Genomic DNA, 26,515 nt, shown 5'->3' with positions numbered 1-26,515 from the left:
CCCGCTATATGTACGCTCCGTAAAAGAGGCACGTGGCTGTCACCCACTCTTTGATGCTCGACAATGTCTGAATACACGTAAATCGTGTAAAAACCGGCGCTTATGTCGGCGGGGTACGGTGCCGCTGGTCTATCACCAATCTTCTGAAATACATCAGGCACAAACCCTAGCATCCGTGCAAGGTTACCTTTCGCTTTAAAGGCAACGTGCGGTGGTCCGATCATATACACTTTGTTTTTTATCACGCTATAGTCAAATTTTAGTTTTGACCCTCCTAGAACCGCATTCGTCTCACTGATTAGTTTTTCAATATCTCTGTAATATCCTGCCTTTAGCTTGTACTGTAGGGTCGACGGTATCGACATCCATCCTGTCACGTAAAATAAGGTGTCTTCTTCTTCTACCAGCGTATCCCATGTACGCGGGTAATGGATTTCGGCTAGGCCTACTTCCCATTTACCATTCAGTTCAATCGGCTTGGCTAGTTTTGTCGTGTAGCTTGATATGGTATTGTGTGGGAAAACATCCATAGACGCATTGCTTGGGAGCGTGACATAAAAGCCGCTTTCCTCCATGGCCGCTTTTGGTGGAACTGAACACTACAAACACGGCCCGTCGCACTTATATGTCAACTACTTGTTTAACAGGAACCCAGCTGTTAAATTTGTCTGGCCATCCCTGCCATTTCACTAAAAACATTTTTTTACCACGCTGCGTTTTTTCCGCAACGATTTTCTCAACTTTGAAGTTTTTGTCTTTGTCTAGTCTGATCTTTTGTAGCTCTTCGGTGTAAAATGTCCCCTCTATGATTTCGCCGTCATAATCTTTTAACCTATACACCGGCGGTGCTCTAGGTAGATGTTCGGCGACGGTAAAGTACTCGTCCGTAAAAGTTTGCTCGTATCCTTTGGTGAATTTTCCCCGTGCTTTAGACACCCTGACCACATCTCCAATTTTAAACTTATAGCGGCGCTTTTTAGATGTACTCGGCATCAAACCATAAATGTTGTTGAAGACATGGGCCGCATTCTGTGCATTTACCTCAACCGGTTTCATTTTAATGGTGCTGTGGTGGGTGTTATTGTACGCTCTCGCTAGGTCTTGTACAATGTCCACATACCTTCTTGTATTATATGCTGTAAAATAACGCCACATTCGTGTCTTTAATGTTCGGTTAAACCTTTCCACTACAGACGCTTTGACATCGTTACCAGTGGCGAAATGTATTATTCCATGTTTCTCGGTAAGCTTATGAAACGACGCGTTAAAAAACTCTGTCCCGTGGTCGGTTTGTAGCTTTTTAGGGGTCCTGCCTTCAGAGAGAATGTTTTCAAACACTTTCTTTACCTCTGCACCCGTCTTGCTTTTAAGACATCGAACCCATGCGTATTTTGATAGAATGTCTATACACGTTAACATGTATTTAAAATCGTCATTCTGTTCCGCGTAAGCCGACATGTCCACCAAGTCAGCTTGCCATTGAGAATCGATATTAGTCACAAAGACTCTGTTCCTTTTAAAGTTAAACCTGATCGGTTTATGTAATGTGTACGCATCTTCACCAGATAGCCATGTAGCAACTTGTTTCTTATTTATATTACCCGCACCTTCTTCTTCATCTATCAGAGATCTGTATAATCTGTCGGGGCCTCCAAAAGACCCAGGGTTTGATGATGTATAATAGACACGTTTCAAGCGCTTGTCATCCATCGTGAACCTCTAGCAATAATGACAAAGTGTTTTTGAGTCAACTCATTTTATTTAGAACGCAGGCAAAAATTGTCAGAAACACATACTTCAGCGTTTACACAGTAGCCTGGGGTTGTTTGTATGCGTGCAAAATACAGAATTCATTATATGCGTCATCTATAGCCCCCTCGTAATCTGCCCCTTCACCTTCACGTTTAAACTCGCGCAATTTCTCCCGCACGTTTATTTCATCTTTAAGATCACACATGACTGCCTCAACAGCGCCCTGTACATTCACTGGTGAGGGGTGGGGATTGAACACCGACACCGCTTTCGTGATGATGTGTTTAAACCATGGTCTATACAGCTTTTTGACCAACTTTTCAAAATTGTGAAAGAAGTAAAATGGCTCGGGGTCGTACAGGCACGTGTGCCGACGCTGGCTAGGATGCATCACAGAGCAACCTACACAGTCCTCCTTCAAGTCCTCCTCGATCACATGATCCAGAATGCAGGCAAGTGCCCCTTTGATAATTTTCATGGCAGAGTCAGTGATGCTCCCATCCACAACATCTTCAGACAATGACAGCGCAGCAAAACGCTCGCAGAGTTCGTCGATCGTCGGTGACGGGGACCGTGGTGCTCCCAAGAATACATGAGGGGTCGCCGCTGCAGCCTCAACCATCGATGACGGCCATTGCGCCCATGTTGGGCTCGAAGGGGGTGCCGATGAAAAGCACGGGTCGCCATACGGCCCCCATGATGCGGCCTGCTGAAGGTCAAAAGGCTCTGGTGAGTTGTCAAGTCGCAGCCCAAAAGTCGATTGCGGTATCGGTGGCCGCCGAGGGCGGGCTTCAGCGTTGTTCAGCAGCAGTCCAAAAGTATTCTCTTCTATCCGTGGCAGCGTGATCGTTTCAGGAGATGGCGGGATAGTCGAAGTTGTCTGTTTGCACGCCATTGCAAGCTGGGGAGGTTTGTCTCGTTGTCTTTGAGTGCTGGCTCACAGGAGCGATGGGTATTAATACGTTTTTCACCATGGTTAAGTACAGCCATCTCTCATCTTATTGGTTGCTACTGTCACAAATGGGGAGTGGCTAATGATCCCCCAGTCGATCTCACTTTGTTCAAACTTTTTCTCGAGTTTTATACAGATACATTCTTTATACGAGAATATGCTGCACAGAGCCCCATGCTTGCGCTGTCTCCACGGCTTGCGGGGTGCCCATGTTGGGTTTAGCGGCACTAAGTCACAGTTATGGAGCGTCGCTGGTGTCATCAAACTCATGGCTGGAACTGTCTGTATGAGACAATTTGACAATTGCTCGCCATTTGACAGGTGCTTGACGCAACGAGCAGGCTCAATAAAGGAAATGATGTGTGGATCTACGCGCATGCGCTCGCTTAAACAAGAATTAACCGCGTTATTCTTTGATTATTGCTGTCGAAAATGCTCAGACCGCTTTACTTTATTATTCACATTGGCAGAAAAGTGCTTCATTCCTTAAAAACATTACGGTTATAGGGGTTTTATTTGCTAAAACAGGCGCTCTGCCGGCGTCGCCATTTTGAAAGGGGCGTCGGCGTGGGTGCGCATGCGCCAAACGCCGGACTAGCGATCGTCCATTCCGCCCCGCGTTGTTCAAACAGAGTAGTCGCATGTGGCGGGGTCTCCGGCTCGTTTCGTCCTACTTCTTCTAAAAGTTTGCCGCTTACATGCTTTCTCCAACCTGGTAAATATAACTAAAGTCTTTTGTGTTGGTTAAATGTAATGAGTGATCGCTTCTTTTAAAACGCCGGGCTGTATGTTTATTGGTTTGGTTGTGCTGCTATCGTTTGCGCTTGTTTAAATTTGTTCTTCTGCTGCTTCTTTCAGGCATGTTTGTTTAAATTCACCCTGCTTTTTCTTTTAAAATAACCCTAAAGTTTTCCTTCTTTTGGTGCTTTCTTCTTTTAAAACATTTGTGTGCTTTCTATTAAAATACGCCGCGGCGCTTACTAACAACACAGGGCCGGACGGACGCCCCCGCTGAACGTGTATGCGCTAGCTTGCCTTCATCCTGCTCTATGTTTTATTATACCATAAAAACGTAATTAAAAAAAGCACATTAATAAAATACATGTAATGTATTTTTATTCTATTAATCCCCCAAACCCCCCTATCGGCAACACGTGGCATGAGCATGTATTGATACCATATATGGGCATAAACCCTCGACCAATCAGAATCAAGGATACGCTACTTCCTCTTATGACGTCAGAAGCGGAGAATTAAGCTCCGCCCAAGGTACCACCTAACCTTTTTTCTGCTTAGCTTCCGAGATCAGACGAGATCAGGCGTGTTCAGGGTGGTATGGCCGTAAGCGAGAGATGCTACCAAAAACAGCCCTTTTGCATTACACGCCTCTATACATGCCAGTTGGTCCCATTGGATACTACTAATGTTCTTTTTTTTTTTTTATCTGACTCACACTGCAGCCCCACCATCCAATCGGCAGCGCCGGACCCACACCAAACATTCACCAAACTACTCAGCCGGCAGCTTACCACAATTATTCCATTCTTTCCGCATCCGCACACTTCCTTCTCTTTAAGTCTTTTTCACTACCGCACAGGTTAATCGCCGCACGACCCCGCTGGCAAACATTACTCCTTTGCCTACCGCATGCAGGCTTCTCTTAACGACCCCCTGTTATCAACTCCGCTAACAGCCACAAAATCTCCGCCGCACGAAGCCCACTGGTAGCTGCTGAATCACATGCTTCCCCAAAACGTCGCGCTGTCAGAACACTGGGAGCTACACACACCAACAAGTCCATACTGCAGGCTGCAGCCAGAACAATTTTCTACATTCAAACATCGACGGCCTCTTCTCTCTAAAAATTCACCAGACCGCTTCTACCACCAGCAAAGAAGTTTCCATCCCTAATTCCTCTGTGACTCCCACTAACCTAAACATTAAGCTGGCATTGAAGGGTGTGAATTACCCCGGCCAATCTGTTCTTTTAAATACAGCTTTTAGCAAGTTTTGAAAGGAGAAGAGCAGAACTTGCTATGCCAATAATATCGAGTCTTCTGTGGCGAAGTGGTTTTTGCATAGAAAACAAAGCGGTCAGTTGAAGAGGAATAATATCAGTACTTTGTTTAAAACTGTGTGTAAAAAGCTGTCTCTTTATCATTAACAATAAGTTGTAAAACGTGAATGGGGAGTGACAGTCTTCAAGTTTGTGAGAAGATCGCGCCCTGGTGGAATAAAGGCACGAACAGCTTACAGCACCTAGAATTACCAGGAAGTATTTAGAGTAAAACGGTTTCTAAAAGCTGCCTTTATGAATGAGAGAAAAAAAATATATATATAAAATAGTAAAATGGAAGGGGAGTGATAGATTTAAATTAATCGTGAAGTGGAGCGCCCCCTGTATAAAGTAAAAGTGAGAAAAGCTTACAGCACCTGGTATTCCCAGGTGGTCTCCCATCCAAGTACTAACCAGACCCTACCCTGCTTAGCTTCCGAGATTAGACGAGATCGGGCGTGTTCAGGGTGGTATGGCCATAAGCGAGGGATGCTACCAAAAACAGCCCTTTTGCATTACACGCCTCTATACATGCCAGTTGGTCCCATTGGATCCTACTAATGTTCTTTTTTTTTTTTTATCTGACTCACACTGCAGCCCCACCATCCAATCGGCAGCGCCGGACCCACACCAAACATTCACCAAACTACTCAGCCAGCAGCCTACCACAATTATTCCATTCTTTCCGCATCCGCACACTTCCTTCTTTTTAACTCCTTTTCACTACCGCACAGGTTAATCGCCGCACGTCCCCCGCCGGCAAACATTACTCCTTTGCCTACTGCATGCAGGCTTCTCTTAACGACCCTCTGTTATCAACTCCGCTAACAGCCACAAAATCTCCGCCGCACGAAGCCCACTGGTAGCTGCTGAATCACATGCTTCCCCAAAACGTCGCGCTGTCAGAAGACTGGGAGCTACACACACCAACAAGTCCATACTGCAGGCTGCAGCCAGAACAATTTTCTACATTCAAACATCGACGGCCTCTTCTCTCTAAAAATTCACCAGACCGCTTCTACCACCAGCAAAGAAGTTTCCATCCCTAATTCCTCTGTGACTCCCACTAACCTAAACATTAAGCTGGCATTGAAGGGTGTGAATTACCCCGGCCAATCTGTTCTTTTAAATACAGCTTTTAGCAAGTTTTGAAAGGAGAAGAGCAGAACTTGCTATGCCAATAATATCGAGTCTTCTGTGGCGAAGTGGTATTTGCATAGAAAACAAAGCGGTCAGTTGAAGAGGAATAATATCAGTACTTTGTTTAAAACTGTGTGTAAAAAGCTGTCTCTTTATCATTAACAATAAGTTGTAAAATGTGAATGGGGAGTGACAGTCTTCAAGTTTGTGAGAAGATCGCGCCCTGGTGGAATAAAGGCACGAACAGCTTACAGCACCTAGAATTACCAGGAAGTATTTAGAGTAAAACGTGTGTAAAAGCTGCCTTTATGAATGAGAGAAAAAAGAAATATATAAAATAGTAAAATGGAAGGGGAGTGATAGATTTAAATTAATCGTGAGGTGGAGTGCCCCCTGTATAAAGTAAAAGTGAGAAAAGCTTACAGCACCTGTTATTCCCAGGAGGTCTCCCATCCAAGTACTAACCAGACCCTACCCTGCTTGGCTTCCGAAATCTGATGAGATCGGGCGTGTTCAGGGTGGTATGGCCATAAGCGAAAGACGCGACCAAAAACAGCCCTTTTGCATTACACGCGTCTATACATGCCAGTTAGTCCCATTGGATCCTACTCCTGGTTTTTTTTTTTTTATCTGACTCACACTGCAGCCCCACCATCCAATCGGCAGCGCCGGACCCACACCAAATATTCACCAAACTACTCAGCCGGCAGCCTACCACAATTATTCCATTCTTTCCGCATCCGCACACTTCCTTCTTTTTAACTCCTTTTCACTACCGCACAGGTTAATCGCCGCACGTCCCCCGCCGGCAAACATTACTCCTTTGACTACTGCATGCAGGCTTCTCTTAACGACCCTCTGTTATCAACTCCGCTAACAGCCACAAAATCTCCGCCGCACGAAGCCCACTGGTAGCTGCTGAATCACATGCTTCCCCAAAACGTCACGCTGTCAGAACACTGGGAGCTACACACACCAACAAGTCCATACTGCAGGCTGCAGCCAGAACAATTTTCTACATTCAAACATCGACGGCCTCTTCTCTCTAAAAATTCACCAGACCGCTTCTACCACCAGCAAAGAAGTTTCCATCCCTAATTCCTCTGTGATTCCCACTAACCTAAACATTAATCTGGCATTGAAGGGTGTGAATTACCCCGGCCAACCTGCTCTTTTAAATACAGCTTTTAGCAAGTTTTGAAAGGAGGAGAAGAGCAGACCTTGCTATGCCAACAATATCAAGTCTTCTGTGGCGAAGTGGTTTTTGCATAGAAAACAAAGCGGTGAGTTGAAGAGGAATAATATCAGTACTTTGTTTAAAACTGTGTGTAAAAAGCTGTCTCTTTATTATTAACAATAAGTTGTAAAACGTGAATGGGGAGTGACAGTCTTCAAGTTTGTGAGAAGATCGTGCCCTGGTGGAATAAAGGCACGAACAGCTTACAGCACCCAGAATTACCAGGCAGTATTTAGAGTAAAACGTGTGTAAAAGCTGCCTTTATGAATGAGAGAAAAAAGAAATATATAAAATAGTAAAATGGAAGGGGAGTGATAGATTTAAATTAATCGTGAGGTGGAGTGCCCCCTGTATAAAGTAAAAGTGAGAAAAGCTTACAGCACCTGTTATTCCCAGGAGGTCATCCAAGTACTAACCAGACCCTACCCTGCTTGGCTTCCGAGATCGGATGAGATCGGGCGTGTTCAGGGTGGTATGGCCATAAGCGAGAGACGCGACCAAAAACAGCCCTTTTGCATTACACGCGTCTATACATGCCAGTTAGTCCCATTGGATCCTACTCCTGGTTTTTTTTTTTTTTTTATCTGACTCACACTGCAGCACCACCATCCAATCGGCAGCGCCGGACCCACACCAAACATTCACCAAACTACTCAGCCGGCAGCCTACCACAATTATTCCATTCTTTCCGCATCCGCACACTTCCTTATTTTTAACTCCTTTTCACTACCGCACAGGTTAATCGCCGCACGTCCCCCACCGGCAAACATTACTCCTTTGCCTACTGCATGCAGGCTTCTCTTAACGACCCTCTGTTATCAACTCCGCTAACAGCCACAAAATCTCCGCCGCACGAAGCCCACTGGTAGCTGCTGAATCACATGCTTCCCCAAAACGTCGCGCTGTCAGAACACTGGGAGCTACACACACCAACAAGTCCATACTGCAGGCTGCAGCCAGAACAATTTTCTACATTCAAACATCGACGGCCTCTTCTCTCTAAAAATTCACCAGACCGCTTCTACCACCAGCAAAGAAGTTTCATCCCTAATTCCTCTGTGATTCCCACTAACCTAAACATTAAGCTGGCATTGAAGGGTGTGAATTACCCCGGCCAATCTGTTCTTTTAAATACAGCTTTTAGCAAGTTTTGAAAGGAGAAGAGCAGAACTTGCTATGCCAATAATATCGAGTCTTCTGTGGCGAAGTGGTTTTTGCATAGAAAACAAAGCGGTCAGTTGAAGAGGAATAATATCAGTACTTTGTTTAAAACTGTGTGTAAAAAGCTGTCTCTTTATCATTAACAATAAGTTGTAAAACGTGAATGGGGAGTGACAGTCTTCAAGTTTGTGAGAAGATCGCGCCCTGGTGGAATAAAGGCACGAACAGCTTACAGCACCTAGAATTACCAGGAAGTATTTAGAGTAAAACGATTTCTAAAAGCTAGCTTTATAAAAGAGAGAAAATATATATATATATATAAAATAGTAAAATGGAAGGGGAGTGCTAGATTTAAATTAATCGTGAAGTGGAGCGCCCCCTGTATAAAGTAAAAGTGAGAAAAGCTTACAGCACCTGGTATTCCCACGTGGTCTCCCATACAAGTACTAACCAGACCCTACCCTGCTTAGCTTCCGAGATCAGACGAGATCGGGCGTGTTCAGGGTGGTATGGCCGTAAGCGAGAGACGCTACCAAAAACAGCCCTTTCGCATTACACGCCTCTATACATGCCAGTTGGTCCCATTGGATCCTACTAATGTTCTTTTTTTTTTTTTATCTGACTCACACTGCAGCCCCACCATCCAATCGGCAGCGCCGGACCCACACCAAACATTCACCAAACTACTCAGCCGGCAGCCTACCACAATTATTCCATTCTTTCCGCATCCGCACACTTCCTTCTCTTTAACTCCTTTTCACTACCGCACAGGTTAATCGCCGCACGTCCCCCGCCGGCAAACATTACTCCTTTGCCTACTGCATGCAGGCTTCTCTTAACGACCCTCTGTTATCAACTCCGCTAACAGCCACAAAATCTCCGCCGCACGAAGCCCACTGGTAGCTGCTGAATCACATGCTTCCCCAAAACGTCGCGCTGTCAGAACACTGGGAGCTACACACACCAACAAGTCCATACTGCAGGCTGCAGCCAGAACAATTTTCTACATTCAAACATCGACGGCCTCTTCTCTCTAAAAATTCACCAGACCGCTTCTACCACCAGCAAAGACGTTTCCATCCCAAATTCCTCTGTGATTCCCACTAACCTAAACATTAAGCTGGCATTGAAGGGTGTGAATTACCCCGGCCAATCTGTTCTTTTAAATACAGCTTTTAGCAAGTTTTGAAAGGAGAAGAGCAGAGCTTGCTATGCCAATAATATCGAGTCTTCTGTGGCGAAGTGGTTTTTGCATAGAAAACAAAGCGGTCAGTTGAAGAGGAATAATATCAGTACTTTGTTTAAAACTGTGTGTAAAAAGCTGTCTCTTTATCATTAACAATAAGTTGTAAAACGTGAATGGGGAGTGACAGTCTTCAAGTTTGTGAGAAGATCGCGCCCTGGTGGAATAAAGGCACGAACAGCTTACAGCACCTAGAATTACCAGGCAGTATTTAGAGTAAAACGGTGTGTAAAAGCTGCCTTTATGAATCAGAGAAAAAAAAATATATATAAAATAGTAAAACGTAAGGGGAGTGATAGATTTAAATTAATCGTGAAGTGGAGTGCCCCCTGTATAAAGTAAAAGTGAGAAAAGCTTACAGCACCTGGTATTCCCAGGAGGTCTCCCATCCAAGTACTAACCAGACCCTACCCTGCTTGGCTTCCAAGATCGGATGAGATCGGGCGTGTTCAGGGTGGCATGGCCATAAGCGAGAGACGCTACCAAAAACAGCCGTTTTGCATTACATGCCTCTATACATGCCAGTTGCTCCCATTGGATCCTACTAATGTTTTTTTTTTTTTTTTTATCTGACTCACACTGCAGCCTCACCATCCAATCGGCAGCGCCGGACCCACACCAAACATTCACCAAACTACTCAGCCGGCAGCCTACCACAATTATTCCATTCTTTCCGCATCTGCACACTTCCTTCTTTTTAACTCCTTTTCACTACCGCACAGGTTAATCGCCGCATGTCCCCCGCCGGCAAACATTACTCCTTTGCCTACTGCATGCAGGCTTCTCTTAATGACCCTCTGTTATCAACTCCGCTAACAGCCAGAAAATCTCCGCCGCACGAAGCCCACTGGTAGCTGCTGAATCACATGCTTCCCCAAAACGTCGCGCTGTTAGAAAACTGGGAGCTACACACACCAACAAGTCCATACTGCAGGCTGCAGCCAGAACAATTTTCTACATTCAAACATTGACGGCCTCTTCTCTCTAAAAATTCACCAGACCGCTTCTACCACCAGCAAAGAAGTTTCCATCCCTAATTCCTCTGTGATTCCCACTAACCTAAACATTAAGCTGGCATTGAAGGGTGTGAATTACCCCGGCCAATCTGTTCTTTTAAATACAGCTTTTAGCAAGTTTTGAAAGGAGAAGAGCAGAACTTGCTATGCCAATAATATCGAGTCTTCTGTGGCGAAGTGGTTTTTGCATAGAAAACAAAGCGGTCAGTTGAAGAGGAATAATATCAGTACTTTGTTTAAAACTGTGTGTAAAAAGCTGTCTCTTTATCATTAACAATAAGTTGTAAAACGTGAATGGGGAGTGACAGTCTTCAAGTTTGTGAGAAGATCGCGCCCTGGTGGAATAAAGGCACGAACAGCTTACAGCACCTAGAATTACCAGGAAGTATTTAGAGTAAAACCGTGTTTAAAAGCTGCCTTTATGAATGAGAGAAAAAAAAAATATATATATAAAATAGTAAAATGGAAGGGGAGTGATAGATTTAAATTATTCGTGAAGTGGAGCGCCCCCTGTATAAAGTAAAAGTGAGAAAAGCTTACAGCACCTGGTAATCCCAGGTGGTCTCCCATCCAAGTACTAACCAGACCCTACCCTGCTTGGCTTCCGAGATCGGATGAGATCGGGCGTGTTCAGGGTGGTATGGCCATAAGCGAGAGACGCTACCAAAAACAGCCCTTTTGCATTACACGCGTCTATACATGCCAGTTAGTCCCATTGGATCCTACTCCTGGTTTTTTTTTTTTTTTTTTATCTGACTCACACTGCAGCACCACCATCCAATCGGCAGCGCCAGACCCACACCAAACATTCACCAAACTACTCAGCCGGCAGCCTACCACAATTATTCCATTCTTTCCGCATCCGCACACTTCCTTCTTTTTAACTCCTTTTCACTACCGCACAGGTTAATCGCCGCACGTCCCTCGCCGGCAAACATTACTCCTTTGCCTACTGCATGCAGGCTTCTCTTAACGACCCTCTGTTATCAACTCCGCTAACAGCCACAAAATCTCCGCCGCACGAAGCCCACTGGTAGCTGCTGAATCACATGCTTCCCCAAAACGTCACGCTGTCAGAACACTGGGAGCTACACACACCAACAAGTCCATAATGCAGGCTGCAGCCAGAACAATTTTCTACATTCAAACATCGACGGCCTCTTCTCTCTAAAAATTCACCAGACCGCTTCTACCACCAGCAAAGAAGTTTCCATCCCTAATTCCTCTGTGATTCCCACTAACCTAAACATTAAGCTGGCATTGAAGGGTGTGAATTACCCCGGCCAATCTGTTCTTTTAAATACAGCTTTTAGCAAGTTTTGAAAGGAGAAGAGCAGAACTTGTTATGCCAATAATATCGAGTCTTCTGTGGCGAAGTGGTTTTTGCATAGAAAACAAAGCGGTCAGTTGAAGAGGAATAATATCAGTACTTTGTTTAAAACTGTGTGTAAAAAGCTGTCTCTTTATCATTAACAATAAGTTGTAAAACGTGAATGGGGAGTGACAGTCTTCAAGTTTGTGAGAAGATCGCGCCCTGGTGGAATAAAGGCACGAACAGCTTACAGCACCTAGAATTACCAGGAAGTATTTAGAGTAAAACGATTTCTAAAAGCTAGCTTTATAAAAGAGAGAAAATATATATATATATAAAATAGTAAAATGGAAGGGGAGTGCTAGATTTAAATTAATCGTGAAGTGGAGCGCCCCCTGTATAAAGTAAAAGTGAGAAAAGCTTACAGCACCTGGTATTCCCAGGTGGTCTCCCATACAAGTACTAACCAGACCCTACCCTGCTTAGCTTCCGAGATCAGACGAGATCGGGCGTGTTCAGGGTGGTATGGCCGTAAGCGAGAGACGCTACCAAAAACAGCCCTTTTGCATTACACGCCTCTATACATGCCAGTTGGTCCCATTGGATCCTACTAATGTTCTTTTTTTTTTTTTATCTGACTCACACTGCAGCCCCACCATCCAATCGGCAGCGCCGGACCCACACCAAACATTCACCAAACTACTCAGCCGGCAGCCTACCACAATTATTCCATTCTTTCCGCATCCGCACACTTCCTTCTCTTTAACTCCTTTTCACTACCGCACAGGTTAATCGCCGCACGTCCCCCGCCGGCAAACATTACTCCTTTGCCTACTGCATGCAGGCTTCTCTTAACGACCCTCTGTTATCAACTCCGCTAACAGCCACAAAATCTCCGCCGCACGAAGCCCACTGGTAGCTGCTGAATCACATGCTTCCCCAAAACGTCGCGCTGTCAGAACACTGGGAGCTACACACACCAACAAGTCCATACTGCAGGCTGCAGCCAGAACAATTTTCTACATTCAAACATCGACGGCCTCTTCTCTCTAAAAATTCAGCAGACCGCTTCTACCACCAGCAAAGAAGTTTCCATCCCTAATTCCTCTGTGATTCCCACTAACTTAAACATTAAGCTGGCATTGAAGGGTGTGAATTACCCCGGCCAATCTGTTCTTTTAAATACAGCTTTTAGCAAGTTTTGAAAGGAGAAGAGCAGAACTTGCTATGCCAATAATATCGAGTCTTCTGTGGCGAAGTGGTTTTTGCATAGAAAACAAAGCGGTCAGTTGAAGAGGAATAATATCAGTACTTTGTTTAAAACTGTGTGTAAAAAGCTGTCTCTTTATCATTAACAATAAGTTGTAAAACGTGAATGGGGAGTGACAGTCTTCAAGTTTGTGAGAAGATCGCGCCCTGGTGGAATAAAGGCACGAACAGCTTACAGCACCTAGAATTACCAGGCAGTATTTAGAGTAAAACGGTGTGTAAAAGCTGCCTTTATGAATCAGAGAAAAAAAATATATATAAAATAGTAAAACGTAAGGGGAGTGATAGATTTAAATTAATCGTGAAGTGGAGTGCCCCCTGTATAAAGTAAAAGTGAGAAAAGCTTACAGCACCTGGTATTCCCAGGAGGTCTCCCATCCAAGTACTAACCAGACCCTACCCTGCTTGGCTTCCAAGATCGGATGAGATCGGGCGTGTTCAGGGTGGCATGGCCATAAGCGAGAGACGCTACCAAAAACAGCCGTTTTGCATTACATGCCTCTATACATGCCAGTTGCTCCCATTGGATCCTACTAATGTTTTTTTTTTTTTTTTTTATCTGACTCACACTGCAGCCTCACCATCCAATCGGCAGCGCCGGACCCACACCAAACATTCACCAAACTACTCAGCCGGCAGCCTACCACAATTATTCCATTCTTTCCGCATCTGCACACTTCCTTCTTTTTAACTCCTTTTCACTACCGCACAGGTTAATCGCCGCATGTCCCCCGCCGGCAAACATTACTCCTTTGCCTACTGCATGCAGGCTTCTCTTAACGACCCTCTGTTATCAACTCCGCTAACAGCCAGAAAATCTCCGCCGCACGAAGCCCACTGGTAGCTGCTGAATCACATGCTTCCCCAAAACGTCGCGCTGTTAGAAAACTGGGAGCTACACACACCAACAAGTCCATACTGCAGGCTGCAGCCAGAACAATTTTCTACATTCAAACATTGACGGCCTCTTCTCTCTAAAAATTCAGCAGACCGCTTCTACCACCAGCAAAGAAGTTTCCATCCCTAATTCCTCTGTGATTCCCACTAACCTAAACATTAAGCTGGCATTGAAGGGTGTGAATTACCCCGGCCAATCTGTTCTTTTAAATACAGCTTTTAGCAAGTTTTGAAAGGAGAAGAGCAGAACTTGCTATGCCAATAATATCGAGTCTTCTGTGGTCAAGTGGTTTTTGCATAGAAAACAAACCGGTGAGTTGAAGAGGAATTATATCAGTACTTTGTTTAAAACTGTGTGTAAAAAGCTGTCTCTTTATTATTAACAATAAGTTGTAAAACGTGAATGGGGAGTGACAGTCTTCAAGTTTGTGAGAAGATCGCGCCCTGGTGGAATAAAGGCACGAACAGCTTACAGCACCTAGAATTACCAGGCAGTATTTAGAGTAAAACGGTGTGTAAAAGCTGCCTTTATGAATGAAAGAAAAAATATATATATATAAAATAGTAAAACGGAAGGGGAGTGATAGATTTAAATTAATCGTGAAGTGGAGTGCCCCCTGTATAAAGTACAAGTGAGAAAAGCTTACAGCACCTGGTATTCCCAGGAGGTCTCCCATCCAAGTACTAACCAGACCCTATCCTGCTTGGCTTCTGAGATCGGACGAGATCAGGCGAGTTCAGGGTGGTATGGCCGTGAGCGAGAAAAAATACCAAAAACAGCCCTTTTGCATTACACGCCTCTATACATGCCAGTTAGTCCCATTGGATCCTACTCCTGTTTTTTTTTTTTTTTTTTTATCTGACTCACACTGCAGCCCCTCCATCCAATCGGCAGTGCCGGAACCACACCAAACATTCACCAAACTACTCAGCCGGCAGCCTACCACAATTATTCCATTCTTTCCGCATCCGCACACTTCCTTCTCTTTAACTCCTTTTCACTACCGCACAGGTTAATCGCCGCACGTCCCCCGCCGGCAAACATTACTCCTTTGCCTACCGCATGCAGGCTTCTCTTAATGACCTTCTGTTATCAACTCCGCTAACAGCCACAAAATCTCCGCCGCACGAAGCCCACTGGTAGCTGCTGAATCACATGCTTCCCCAAAACGTCGCGCTGTCAGAACACTGGGAGCTACACACACCAACAAGTCCATACTGCAGGCTGCGGCCAGAACAATTTTCTACATTCAAACATTGACGGCCTCTTCTCTCTAAAAATTCACCAGACCGCTTCTACCACCAGCAAAGAAGTTTCCATCCCTAATTCCTCTGTGATTCCCACTAACCTAAACATTAAGCTGGCATTGAAGGGTGTGAATTACCCCGGCCAACCTGCTCTTTTAAATACAGCTTTTAGCAAGTTTTGAAAGGAGGAGAAGAGCAGATAATATGCCAATAATATCGAATATTCTGTGGCGAAGTGGTGTTTGCATAGAAAACAAAGCGGTGAGTTTAAGAGGAATTATATCAGTACTTTGTTTAAAACTGTGTGTAAAAAGCTGTCTCTTTATTATTAACAATAAGTTGTAAAACGTGAATGTGGAGTGACAGTCTTCAAGTTTGTCAGAAGATCGCGCCCTGGTGGAATAAAGGCACGAACAGCTTACAGCACCTAGAATTACCAGGCGGTATTTAGAGTAAAACGGTGTGTAAAAGCTGCCTTTATGAATGAGAGAAAAAAGAAATATATAAAATAGTAAAATGGAAGGGGAGTGATAGATTTAAATTAATCGTGAAGTGGAGCGCCCCCTGTATAAAGTAAAAGTGAGAAAAGCTTACAGCACCTGGAATTCCCAGGTGGTCTCCCATCCAAGTACTAACCAGACCCTAGCCTGCTTAGCTTCCGAGATCAGACGAGATCGGGCGCGTTCAGGGTGGTATGGCGGTAAGCGAGAGAAGCTACCAAAAATAGCCCTTTTGCATTACACGCGTCTATACATGCCAGTTAGTCCCATTGGATCCTACTCCTGTTTTTTTTTTTTTTTTTTATCTGACTCACACTGCAGCCCCACCATCAAATCGGCAGTGCCGGAACCACACCAAACATTCGCCAAACTACTCAGCCGGCAGCCTACCACAATTATTCCATTATTTCCGCACCCGCACACTTCCTTCTCTTTAACTCCTTTTCACTACCGCACAGGTTAATCGCCGCACGTCCCCCGCCGGCAAACATTACTCCTTTGCCTACCGCATGCAGGCTTCTCTTAACGACCCTCTGTTATCAACTCCGCTAACAGCCACAAAATCTCTGCCGCACGAAGTCCACTAGTAGCTGTTGAATCACATGCTTCCCCAAAACGTTACGCTGTCAGAACACTGGGAGCTACACACGCCAACAAGTCCATACTGCAGGCTGCAGCCAGAACAATTTTCTACATTGAAACATCGACGGCCTCTTCTCTCTAAAAATTCACCAGACCGCTTCTACCATCAGCAAAGAAGTTTCCATCCCTAATTCCTCTGTGATTCCCACTAACCTAAACATTAATCTGGCATTGAAGGGTGTGAATTACCCCGGCCAACCTGCTCTTTTAAATACAGCTTTTAGCAAGTTTTGAAAGGAGGAGAAGAGCAGACCTTGCTATGCCAAAAATATCAAGTCTTCTGTGGCGAAGTGGTTTTTGCATAGAAAACAAAGCGGTGAGTTTAAGAGGAATTATATCAGTACTTTGTTTAAAACTGAGTGTAAAAAGCTGTCTCTTTATTATTAACAATAAGTTGTAAAACGTGAATGGGGAGTGACAGTCTTCAAGTTTGTGAGAAGATCGCTCCCTGGTGGAATAAAGGCACGAACAGCTTACAGCACCTAGAATTACCAGGCAGTATTAAGAGTAAAACGGTTTCCAAAAGCTGCCTTCATGAAAGAGAGAGAAAAAAAATATATATGTAAAATAGTAAAATGGAAGGGGAGTGATAGATTTAAATTAATAGTGAAGTGGAGCGCCCCCTGTACAAAGTAAAAGTGAGAAAAGCTTACAGCACCTGGTATTCCCAAGCAGTCTCCCATCCAAGTACTAACCAGACCCTACCCTGCTTAGCTTCCGAGATCAGACGAGATCGGGCGTGTTCAGGGTGGTATGGCCATGAGCGAGAGCCGCGAACAAAAACAGTCCTTTTGCATTACACGCCTCTATACATGCCAGTTAGTCCCATTGGATCCTACTCCTGTTTTTTTTTTTTTTTTATCTGACTCACACTGCAGCACCAACATCCAATCGGCAGCGCCGCACCCACACCAAACATTCACCAAACTACTCAGCCGGCAGCCTACCACAATTATTCCATTCTTTCCGCATCCGCACACTTCCTTCTCTTTAAGTCCTTTTCACTACCGAACAGGTTAATCGCCGCGCGTCCCCCGCCGGCAAACATTACTCATTTGCCTACCGCATGCTGGCTTCTCTTAAAGACCCTCTCTTATCAACTCCGCTAACAGCCACAAAATCTCCGCCGCACGAAGCCCACTGGTTGCTGTTGAATCACATGCTTCCCCAAAATGTCACGCTGTCAGAACACTGGGAGCTACACACGCCAACAAGTCCATACTGCAGGCTGCAGCCAGAACAATTTTCTACATTCAAACATCGACGGCCTCTTCTCTCTAAAAATTCACCAGACCGCTTCTACCACCAGCAAAGAAGTTTCCATCCCTAATTCCTCTGTGATTCCCACTAACCTAAACATTAATCTGGCATTGAAGGGTGTGAATTACCCTGGCCAACCTGCTCTTTTAAATACAGCTTTTAGCAAGTTTTGAAAGGAGGAGAAGAGCAGGTAATATGCCAATAATATCGAGTCTTCTGTGGCGAAGTGGTTTTTGCATAGAAAACAAAGTGGTGAGTTGAAGAGGAATTATATTAGTACTTTGTTTAAAACTGTGTGTAAAAAGCTGTCTCTTTATCATTAACAATGAGTTGTAAAACGTGAATGGGGAGTGACAGTCTTCAAGTTTGTGAGAAGATCGCTCCCTGGTGGAATAACGGCACGAACAGCTTACAGCACCTAGAATTACCAGGCAGTATTTAGAGTAAAACGGTGTGTAAAGGCTGCCTTTATGAATGAGAGAAAAAATATATATATATATATAAAATAGTAAAATGGAAGGGAAGTGATAGATTTAAATTAATCGTGAAGTGGAGCGCCCCCTGTATAAAGTAAAAGTGAGAATAGCTTACAGCACCTGGTATTCCCAGGTGGTCTCCCATCCAAGTACTAACCAGACCCTACCCTGCTTAGCTTCCGAGATCAGACAAGATCTGGCGTGTTCAGGGTGGTATGGCTGTAAGCGAGAGACGCTGCCAAAAACAGCCCTTTTGCATTACACGCGTCTATACATGCCAGTTAGTCCCATTGGATCCTACTAATGTTTTTTTTTTTTTTTTTTATCTGACTCACACTGCAGCCCCACCATCCAATCGGCAGTGCCGGAACCACAGCAAACATTCACCAAACTACTCAGCCGGCAGCCTACCACAATTATTCCATTCTTTCCGCATCCGCACACTTCCTTCTCTTTAACTCCTTTTCACTACCGCACAGGTTAATCGCCGCACGTCCCCCGCCGGCAAACATTACTCCTTTGCCTACCGCATGCAGGCTTCTCTTAATGACCTTCTGTTATTAACTCCACTAACAGCCACAAAATCTCCGCCGCACGAAGCCCACTGGTAGCTGCTGAATCACATGCTTCCCCAAAACGTCGCGCTGTCAGAACACTGGGAGCTACACACACCAACAAGTCCATACTGCAGGCTGCAGCCAGAACAATTTTCTACATTCAAACATTGACGGCCTCTTCTCTCTAAAAATTCACCAGACCGCTTCTACCACCAGCAAAGAAGTTTCCATCCCTAATTCCTCTGTGATTCCCACTAACCTAAACATTAAGCTGGCATTGAAGGGTGTGAATTACCCCGGCCAACCTGCTCTTTTAAATACAGCTTTTAGCAAGTTTTGAAAGGAGGAGAAGAGCAGATAATATGCCAATAATATCGAATATTCTGTGGCGAAGTGGTGTTTGCATAGAAAACAAAGCGGTGAGTTTAAGAGGAATTATATCAGTACTTTGTTTAAAACTGTGTGTAAAAAGCTGTCTCTTTATTATTAACAATAAGTTGTAAAACGTGAATGTGGAGTGACAGTCTTCAAGTTTGTCAGAAGATCGCGCCCTGGTGGAATAAAGGCACGAACAGCTTACAGCACCTAGAATTACCAGGCAGTATTAAGAGTAAAACGGTTTCCAAAAGCTGCCTTTATGAAAGAGAGAGAAAAAAAATATATATGTAAAATAGTACAATGGAAGGGGAGTGATAGATTTAAATTAATAGGGAAGTGGAGCGCCCCCTCTATAAAGTAAAAGTGAGAAAATGTTGGGGAAAGCGCCCGGCGTTTCCACCCCAACTCCACATTTATGAGACACACACAGGTTACAGTTTTACTTGCAAGGGTACCCACACTCTCTGCAATGCAAACTACAGCAGAATGTGTTACAAAGGGTGGTTCCCCTTGACTCCTTTATTTATAGTCAGTGGGAGGCGCAAGAGTCATGCAGAATAGGGAGGTGAGAGAAAGTTCTGGTTTTGCTAAGGTGGGAATGCTATTATTAATATAATCTAAAGTATGAGGCTAGGGGAAAACAAAATAATATATATACATATTTACATTCATTGCTGATCATACAGGAGTGATAACAAAATGATTAATAACAGTTTCTTCAACCTAACAGTCCCTCCTGTTTATCATGACAGTATGATCAAAAACATCAGTATTGTACAAGTTGCAAAAGCATTTCCAGTACAACTGTCATTTAGATCACATCATCATCATCCTAACTGTGGAGTACAGAAAACCATCAGGAGTCGTTCCTCCTGTTTATCATAGAAAAACATCTAATTCCGTTACTTCAGGTCCGAGCCTTGCACGGGTGCTTTCGGCTCAGCCGTCATTATGAATTACATGTCTTCTTCATCGCTATCGCTGGAAACAGGCTCTGTCTCCATATTCTGAGTAAGGGAGAGAAACATTGTACTGTGTGTCCGAAAAGCAGCATTAAGTGCTTGATTAATAAACATTTTCAAACATGGTATAACAGTTATAAAACAACAGAAAAACAAAATAAAAAACAAAACAAAAGAAAACATAAGTGAAACAATACTTTGGTACCCTATACCTGCAAAAGATGCGGCACATTTGGCCTGGGACATATTCATGGGTTTTCCATATACAGTGGGTCGTTCACTATGAGTAGGCATCACAGAACAAACATAGCAATTCGTCACATTTTTTGCTGTTACAGTGTCATGTACATATCGATACCAGTAGTTCTTCATGAACGGGTGTGAGTGGTCAGCAGGCAATGGGCGTAGATGGAAGTCGTCATGGGTCCATCGCCGTAGGTGTTGCAATGGAGCTAGTGGGAGCAAGGACAACCATACAAGTCCAACAACAAGAATGACCCCTAGAGTCACCTTACCACATCCCCACCCCGTCAGAGCCATCCTAATAGAGTGCAGTTCAGTTGTTTTCTTCACCGGGTTGAGACAGCAGCACCCTATTGGTTACTGTGCCTTTGTAGCGGACTTCCACTGCTACTCTGTCGCTGAGGCCTCTGATAAGGGCTTGATGGGTTTACAGTGACTTTTGTGTATCCAGGAAGGTCGTTCTGCTATTTTCACAGCTGTTGGTGTTGTGAGGAGGACTTGATAAGGACCGTCCCACCGGGGTGTGCTCCACTCCTTCCGCAACAGGACCTTGACCAGGATCCAATCCCCTGGCTGCAAGTTATCCTGTTGGTTAGAAACAGAATTTACTGGCAGACTACTGGGGCTATGTTTTTGTTGTGATGATAGCAACTTTCGCATCCAATTAGCCAACGTATTTTTTCTGTCCGCTTTCCCTATATCACTCATTTCGGTTGCTAGAGGAAACGGCCTTCCGTACACTATCTCAAAAGGTGTTAATCCTGCAGGAATGGGAGTTATTCTCATCCACAATTTTACTAGAGACAAACATTCTGGCCACGGCCTTTTTGTCTCTTCCATTGTTTTTCTGAGCCTTGTTTTAATAGTGCCGTTAGTTCTCTCCACTAAGCCTGCACTCTGAGGGTGATACGCACAATGATTCTTAAGCGTAAAACCTAATGCTTGTGAACAAAGGGACATGGTCTGATTTACAAAATGAGTCCCATTGTCTGATCTTATAATATGAGGTATGCCATAAGTAGGGAAATAATGGCCTACCAAACATTTTGCAACAGTCATTGCATCACAGTGCTTTACAGGGTATATTTCTACCCACTTAGAAAAGATGTCTATAATGACTAGACAGTACTTCTTCCCTTGTGACCAAGATAATTCAATAAAATCCATATGTACAACTTGAAACGGGTACTCAGCTACAGGGAACTGGCCACGTTTTGGTCTCATGTTACCCTGTGCATTATGTTTACAGCAAATTAAGCATGTTCTACAAAATTGCTTTGCATAATCAGAAAAATTTATAGCATAAAAGTATTGCTGGATAATATGTACCATCCCTCCTGTTGAGACATGAGTATTTCCATGGCTCACTAAGGCAGCTGTTTTGTATAAGTTTTTTGGTAGGATGGGCTTGTCATTCATATAGTAAACTTTCCCTTGCTGTATTGCTCCTCTCTTGATCCAACTCTGTATTTCTGTTTTAGGAGCATGAATCTGTGCATCACACAGCACATCACTATCTATGAAAAGAATGTCTGCCACTGATAAGGTGGGCTGTTTCAGGGCCGCTTCTTTGGCAGTTTTATCTGCAAAGTTGTTTCCTTTAGCTATTGTGGAAGCATCGGTTTGGTGTGCTTTACATTTGCACAGTGCAAGGCGAGTCGGTAATTGTACAACATCTAATAATCTAAGTAGTAAGTTTGTGTGAGTTAGAGACGTTCCCTGCGATGTTTTAAAACCTCTATTTTTCCACACTCTTGCATGGTGATGAACAACTCCAAACACATATTGACTATCAGTGTATATAGTAAGTGACTTATTTTTGAATAGCTCGCATGCCCTAATTACAGCATAGAGTTCAGCCGCTTGTGCTGAACAAGCAGGTGGGAGTGCATTGGCCTCTAACACTTCAGTGGACGTAACTACAGCATACCCGACCTTATTTTTTCCCATATCATTTTTTGATGCTGATCCATCTACATAAACAACCATTGAATCTGATATCGGGGTCTGTAAAATATCTGCTCTGGGTTTTGTTTGCTCTTCCACAACTGCTTTGCACGAATGTGGCTCTCCATCTTCCGTTGTCGGAAGAAGGGTGCTAGGGTTAAGAGGACCACATCGCTGTATAGTAATGTTTGACTGTGAAAGCAGGAGTGAGACTAAGGTCAGATGTCTAGCATGTGTGAGGAACGGAAGCGGTGTCTGCAGTAAAACTAATGAAACTGAATGTGGCACCTTCAGGGTGAGTGGGTGACACAACACTAATTCTGCTGATAATTTTACTGCTTCTGCAGCAGCTGCACATGCTTGCAAACATTGTGGAAAACCAGCTGCTACTGCATCTAATCGTTTAGAATAGAATGCTAGTGGTCTTTCCTTTGTCCCGAACGGCTGTGTTAATACCGCTTTCATATAACCTTGATTAGCATCAACACATAAGGTAAATGGTTGTTGATAATCTGGTAAGGCAAGTATCACATTTGTTTGTAGCATCATTTTTAAGTTTGTGAATGCCAATTCTCCTTCTTTTGTCCACTGAATTTTATCTTTTAAGGCCATGTCTTTCCCATAAATTAAGGTTTGCAGAGGTTGAATGAGTGCGGCATAATCAGGTAGCCATTCTCTGCAATAATTACAAAGTCCTAAGAAGGACATCATTTGCTGTTTAGTCTTTGGCTTTGGTGCCTCTTGTATTGCCTGTTTTCTAGTTTCTAATAATGATCGACCTTGTTGGGAGAGTTTATGTCCAAGATATATAACTTCCTCCCTGCAATATTGTAATTTTTGTTTTGATGCTTTATGTCCTGTATCATATAAATGCTGTAACACCAACAGTGTGGCTTCCTTACAATGCTGTTTTGTATCTGAAGCAATTAATATATCATCTACATACAGTAGCACTTGACTATGGGATGGTATTTTACAGGTACTCATAGAATATCTAAGGGCCATGGTATATACATGTGGACTTTCTGAAAACCCTTGAGGGAGTCTAGTATATGTGTATTTTTTTCCCTTATAGGTGAAACCAAATAAATGTTGAGAATCAGAGTGCAATGGTACTGAGAAAAATGCATTACTGAGATCAACTACTGAGAAGTAACTTTTATCAGGGGTTAATGAGTTGAGCAATAAGTGTGGGTTGGGCACGTCTGGTGCTGCGTGTTGCACTATGTTATTAACTGGTCTTAAATCCTGCACCATGCGCCATTTCCCTGTATGTCCCTTCTGGACAGGGAAGATAGGAGTATTGCAAGTGGCCTCAGGAGCCTCTCGCAATATTCCTGATGCCAACATATCCTGCACTACAGGGGCTATACCTTTCTCTGCCTCAGGTTTTAACGGGTATTGTCTAACTACCGGGCGGTGTTCTGATTTCACAATTACTTTGTATGGTGGGAACCCCTTTACCAGTCCTACATCAGTGGGGGAGGACGACCACAACCCTTCCGGGAGGCGATCTAGATCTGGACATGATCCCCCCTCCAGAACAGAAAAAATTTGTCAGGTTGGGTCCTGCAAGTGTGTGGTGAGAGTGGTTTGAACTCTCCATCCCAAAGGGAACCGCCACACATTGTGTTTTTTGTCATAGCTCCAACAGGAGCCAGGTACGGGTTGGTAGTCATTGTAACTGTGCATGGAATCTCGTAAGAACATCTCTACATCCCTCCACTGCATCTGAGGTGATTTTGATAGAGATACGTGAGGTGTTTCCCCTCTGAACACAGCCTGTTGTTTATTAGATAAGATGACTGAGGCAGCAGAAAAGCCAGTAGTGGAGTTAACATACAAATGTTGTAAGGTAATACAAGTGTCTTGGAGGGCATGAAACGTTTTGTCATAGGCATAATCTGGTCCTGGGGTGCCTTTGTACCACATAGTGACGTGTAAGGCATCGTCAGGCATGAACTGGGTTTGTTTAGGGGACTGCTTTTCTCTAGTTTTTCGCAACAATTCTCGTGTCTGTGCAGTTCCCCCTAGGTCCAGTGACCAGTAATATTGTGGTGCTCCGGTTCCTTGCACAACATAGGCTTCCTCATTTATGATTGCTTTCATGCCAGAGTTTGTGGCAACTACACTAATGCCCATCTGTACCATAAGGTCACGGCCTAACAGATTGACAGGGCAAGAAGGGCTTATTAACACTTGTGCTTGACATTCAATCCCAGTTTCCTTATCTTTTACTGCAACTGGGTTTGTTAGCTGATGACTGTCTGTTTGGCCTCCTGCTGTTTTTATATTTATGACAGATGAGGAGTATGTGACTTCAGGAGGACTGGAGGTTAGGACAGTCCTACAGGCTCCAGTATCACACAGGCATTCGTATACTTTGCCATTTATGATTAATTTCCGACTTGGCAAAGTTCCCCACTGCCTTTCTGCTAATAGCTGACATACTGCTTGCAAATCTATTTCCTCATCCAGGAGGTCTGGTAAGGTAACCTCCGGTTCTTCCCTTAAAATGACCTCTGTTTCACCTCGGATAGTGTCGGCAACAGGGGTCTCCGAGGAGGGTCATTGGTCATTTTCGGTGGAGTTTGGATTAAATGGTCGCTTCCCTGACCTGCAGTCCCTGCTTAAATGTCCAGGTTTCCCGCATGTCCAACACTCTGTTTCCTGTGAAAACCCTCCTGTTTGTTTATTTCTAAATCTTCCTCGGCCTCTAAATCTTCCTCTTCCTCTACCTCTGAATCCCCCGCGTCCCGAGGGTTCGTTTGCACTAGCGCTACCACGTCAGAGGCGCTGAATATTGTATCTGTCTTTTGCTGTTTCTGCGCTTTCTGTGCGTGTTGGGCATATTCTAAGGCTTGTTGGACTGAGCCAGTATTCTGATGTACCCAATGTTTGTCGAGATATTTTCGCAATTCAGGCTTTAGGCCTGCGACAAAAGCTCGTTTTAATTGTTGCTGATACACTCCTCCGTCTTCCTCGTCGTGAGGAATTCCTGAATTTCCCCTGAACACCACTCGCATCCTATCCATAAAATCCTCAGGTTCCTCTCCATCTTTTTGTTTGCACTGCGCTATTCGCCCATAATCTGCACGTCTCACGAAGACTGTGTCTATCCTCTCTCGCAGGTGTTGTAATGCTTGAATGAGTTCCTGTGAGTTATGTGCTAAGACTTCATCATTATTACCATGTCCTGTGAAGTCTCCCGCTACACGTCCCCATTTATGGGTAAACAACTGTCTTAGGCATCGGTACATTTCCCTGCCGTTCAAATGAAAACTACTTTGTAATTCTAGGATGGCAGTCCAAAACTCGGGTACCCCTTCTTCAACCGGGGGTATTTCTTTTAAAGCCGCTGTTCTATCTTCAGCGGTCCAGGGTCTATATACTAACATAGTTTCGGGTCCTGCATTATTTGGGCCTCGATTTGGATTTGCCACTTCTACGAGGGGACACTGCCATTCTACCTCCTCTTGTTCTGTGTTATTTTTTGGATGCCATTGTACTTTAGCTGTGGCCAAATCTTTTACAGGATATAGAGAGGGATCAGACCCTCGAGTTAACATGCGAGATGGTTCCACCCCCCCCCCCCTTGCTTCTTGTCTATCTGTGGCTGGAACCAGCGCCGGTGCAGGCACCGGAATTTGTGGGGGCGGTGGAGGAGCTGGAGGGGCAGAAGGTCTTGCTGCCGTTTCTTCGTCTAGTGTGATTAAAGCCACCTGCAGTTTTTTCTCCTTATTTCTCTTTTTCTGTTGTCTCTTATTATCTCTTAGTTTACTCTGTTCTAACCATGCATCAGAGAAAACGTATTCCTTTTTTCTATCTTGGCCTTTTTTATTATTGGTAGTCTGTAACATCTCCAGTTTTAAGTTTCCCTGTAACTTTAATATATCTGGAGTATGGAGTTTTCCTTCAAACCCATGTTTTTTCCTCCATCTCTGACTACTTATTTGTCCTGATCCTGGTTTATATCCTTCCATAAACTTCTCATCTCCCTCTAATTTGATTTGTTTACTCTGATTTTTTCCCATTGTTACCTTTTATTGAATACACTACAAAAAATAAAAAATCCTAAAAGCAAGTCCCTGGCATGAGACCTCAGGAGGACACCAACACGGCCTTCTACTGTTCACTATTAGAGCAGCGGTGTTAGTTTTCAGGGATGAAACCCGTCCTTTATCCTTCAGTCACCAGTATGTTGTTGCTTTTAGGGTGGATCGTGTAGGTTAATCTAAAACCTATAAAAACACATCCACATACATCA

General features: G+C 44.1%; 12 non-coding genes across 12 annotated transcripts; all 12 read right to left on the bottom strand.

Moving 5' to 3' along the window:
* Positions 1 to 5,125: 5,125 nt before the first annotated feature.
* On the bottom strand, positions 5,126 to 5,244 carry LOC125734937 (5S ribosomal RNA). Its single transcript, XR_007394239.1, has one exon. It is a non-coding gene; the product is annotated as a 5S ribosomal RNA (ribosomal RNA).
* Positions 5,245 to 6,316: 1,072 nt separating this feature from the next.
* Positions 6,317 to 6,435, bottom strand: LOC125735675 (5S ribosomal RNA). The gene has a single exon (XR_007394968.1). It is a non-coding gene; the product is annotated as a 5S ribosomal RNA (ribosomal RNA).
* A 1,073-nt stretch (positions 6,436 to 7,508) lies between these two features.
* On the bottom strand, positions 7,509 to 7,623 carry LOC125731220 (5S ribosomal RNA). The gene has a single exon (XR_007391500.1). It is a non-coding gene; the product is annotated as a 5S ribosomal RNA (ribosomal RNA).
* Positions 7,624 to 8,700: 1,077 nt separating this feature from the next.
* LOC125733548 (5S ribosomal RNA) lies at positions 8,701 to 8,819 on the bottom strand. Its single transcript, XR_007392890.1, has one exon. It is a non-coding gene; the product is annotated as a 5S ribosomal RNA (ribosomal RNA).
* A 1,074-nt stretch (positions 8,820 to 9,893) lies between these two features.
* Positions 9,894 to 10,012, bottom strand: LOC125735271 (5S ribosomal RNA). Its single transcript, XR_007394568.1, has one exon. It is a non-coding gene; the product is annotated as a 5S ribosomal RNA (ribosomal RNA).
* A 1,078-nt stretch (positions 10,013 to 11,090) lies between these two features.
* LOC125735220 (5S ribosomal RNA) lies at positions 11,091 to 11,209 on the bottom strand. The gene has a single exon (XR_007394518.1). It is a non-coding gene; the product is annotated as a 5S ribosomal RNA (ribosomal RNA).
* A 1,078-nt stretch (positions 11,210 to 12,287) lies between these two features.
* On the bottom strand, positions 12,288 to 12,406 carry LOC125733304 (5S ribosomal RNA). The gene has a single exon (XR_007392652.1). It is a non-coding gene; the product is annotated as a 5S ribosomal RNA (ribosomal RNA).
* Positions 12,407 to 13,479: 1,073 nt separating this feature from the next.
* Positions 13,480 to 13,598, bottom strand: LOC125735269 (5S ribosomal RNA). The gene has a single exon (XR_007394566.1). It is a non-coding gene; the product is annotated as a 5S ribosomal RNA (ribosomal RNA).
* A 1,077-nt stretch (positions 13,599 to 14,675) lies between these two features.
* Positions 14,676 to 14,794, bottom strand: LOC125736813 (5S ribosomal RNA). Its single transcript, XR_007396081.1, has one exon. It is a non-coding gene; the product is annotated as a 5S ribosomal RNA (ribosomal RNA).
* Positions 14,795 to 15,870: 1,076 nt separating this feature from the next.
* On the bottom strand, positions 15,871 to 15,989 carry LOC125735940 (5S ribosomal RNA). Its single transcript, XR_007395225.1, has one exon. It is a non-coding gene; the product is annotated as a 5S ribosomal RNA (ribosomal RNA).
* Positions 15,990 to 17,071: 1,082 nt separating this feature from the next.
* On the bottom strand, positions 17,072 to 17,190 carry LOC125736106 (5S ribosomal RNA). The gene has a single exon (XR_007395389.1). It is a non-coding gene; the product is annotated as a 5S ribosomal RNA (ribosomal RNA).
* A 1,079-nt stretch (positions 17,191 to 18,269) lies between these two features.
* LOC125735762 (5S ribosomal RNA) lies at positions 18,270 to 18,388 on the bottom strand. The gene has a single exon (XR_007395052.1). It is a non-coding gene; the product is annotated as a 5S ribosomal RNA (ribosomal RNA).
* Between the last annotated feature and the right edge of the window lie 8,127 nt (positions 18,389 to 26,515).

Source organism: Brienomyrus brachyistius, chromosome 2 (assembly GCF_023856365.1).
Source record: "Brienomyrus brachyistius isolate T26 chromosome 2, BBRACH_0.4, whole genome shotgun sequence".
In the NCBI taxonomy this organism is placed as follows: Eukaryota; Metazoa; Chordata; class Actinopteri; order Osteoglossiformes; family Mormyridae; genus Brienomyrus; species Brienomyrus brachyistius.
This window is presented reverse-complemented; position numbering and strand designations above follow the sequence as displayed.